The following is a 2,032-nucleotide window of genomic DNA, read 5'->3' as shown; positions in this document are numbered from 1 at the left end:
GTTATTCATAGCATGTTTGTATACAAATGTATCATTTTTATAATCATATGACATACATTAGGAACAAAGTTGCACTGTGTTCTCTAGTGAAAATAATTGAACACCTTCCCAGTCATCACTTAATAAATTTACCATTAATTTGGTTACCCACAATTTTTCATTAACTCAGACAACTTCAAAAATTTCTGTCCATAATGCTGTATGTCACTATGAGAAAGCTTTGGTTTTAGACCTCTGCAAGAAATGTGCAATACATTCTTTTTCATTTTTGATACTTCTTCCTACCTTAGCACCAAAGCATTTATGATGTTGTGATAATGAAACAGTAGAAGTTTTTCCATAGAGTAACTAGGAGTAAATGCAGAGAGTGGTTGAAATGACGACAATACTCTCTTGGTTTATTGGAAGATTATGACAGTTGGTTGAGACTTCCAGCTTAACTGAAGAAATTAGTAGAGTACATTTTTGGATGTGTCTGTGAGGGACCTTCTAAAGGGATAGTGGCTGGGGGTGGGGGGAAAGACTTCATGGAATTGGACATCTTTTAGGCTGGGGACTAGGTATAATAAAATGAGACAAGAAAGACAATTGCTGCTTTAATTCTATTTTCTGTCTGGCATGTAGTGAGTTTTTAACTCTGCAATGCACTGCCATTCATAATGAATTGTAAACTTTAAAAATACAAGGGAAAGTAATCCTCCATACCTTAAGTTGTTCATCTCAAACATTCTGTCATGGTGAAGGAGACAGGTAACCAACAGAGTCTGTCATTTTCCTCATTTCCCATCTCTTGGCCATGTTTATTTCTTTTAAAAATTCCTACATTATAAATGATGCTGTTTTAATTTTTGTAAATTTTGTGTTAAAGTAACAGATGTCTTATTAAATCTTAAAATCACTTTAAAATATTTTTATAATTTGCATTTATGATACTTGTTTTTGTGGTGACACAGGTTGAGAAATATGTTAATCTATAGATATAATGATAAATAGGTTTAGTACTATGTCCATTTAATAACCCAGTATTGTTAGGTTCTGTGCTAGAGTCTGAAAATTATCAAGCCACAGGCTCTTAATCAGAAAATGGTACGTGGTGAAGGTTTCTTCATGTAGAATGAGTCTTGAATCCAATTGTTCAAAAGTGATTGGTTTCTCCCATGATGACATGCCACTATTGTATCATTGGGTAGGTTTTCCCTGTACAGTATTGCTTTAATTTGCAGACTTCACTGATGAAAATTTTCTCTTTTGGCATCACCTAGAGTACAATTTTATAGTAATATAAAAGCAAACCAGTATGTCCGGTTTTCTGAGGATCCACCAGACTGATTTCCAGAGTGGTTGTACAAGCTTGCAATCCCACCAACAAGGGAGGAGTGTTCCTCTTTCTACACATCCTCGCCAGCATCTGCTGTCACCTGAATTTTTGATCTTAGCCATTTTGACTGGTATGAGATGGAATCTCAGTGTTGTTTTGATTTGCAGTTCCCTGATGATTATGAATGCTGAACATTTTTTTTTCAGGTGCTTCTCAGCCATTCGGTATTCCTCAGGTGAGAAATCTTTGTTTAGCTCTGAGCCCAATTTTTAATGGGGTTATTTAATTTTCTGGAATCTACCTTCTTGAGTTCTTTCTATATATTGGATATTAGTCCCCTATCTGATTTAGGATAGGTAAAGATTCTTTCCCTATCTGATGGTGGCCTTTTTGTCATATTGATGGTGCCTTTATGGAGGATCCCACAATATGTCTCCTGGGCATATATCTAGAAGATGTTCCAACTGGTAAGAAGCACATTAACTCCACTATGTTCATTACAGCCTTTTTTATAAATGCCAGAAGATGTAAAGAACCCAAATGCCCCTCAAGGGAGAAATGGATACAGAAAATGTGGTACATTTACACAATGGAGTACTACTCAGCTATTAAAAAGAATGAATTTATGAAATTCCTAGGCAACTGGATGGACTTGGAGGGCATCGTCCTGAGTGAGTTAACCCAATCACAAAAGAACTCACATGATATGTACTC

This window comes from Mus caroli, unplaced genomic scaffold, assembly GCF_900094665.2.
Source record: "Mus caroli unplaced genomic scaffold, CAROLI_EIJ_v1.1 scaffold_6853_1, whole genome shotgun sequence".
Classification (NCBI taxonomy): Eukaryota; Metazoa; Chordata; class Mammalia; order Rodentia; family Muridae; genus Mus; species Mus caroli.
Note: the sequence above shows the minus strand (reverse complement) of the source record.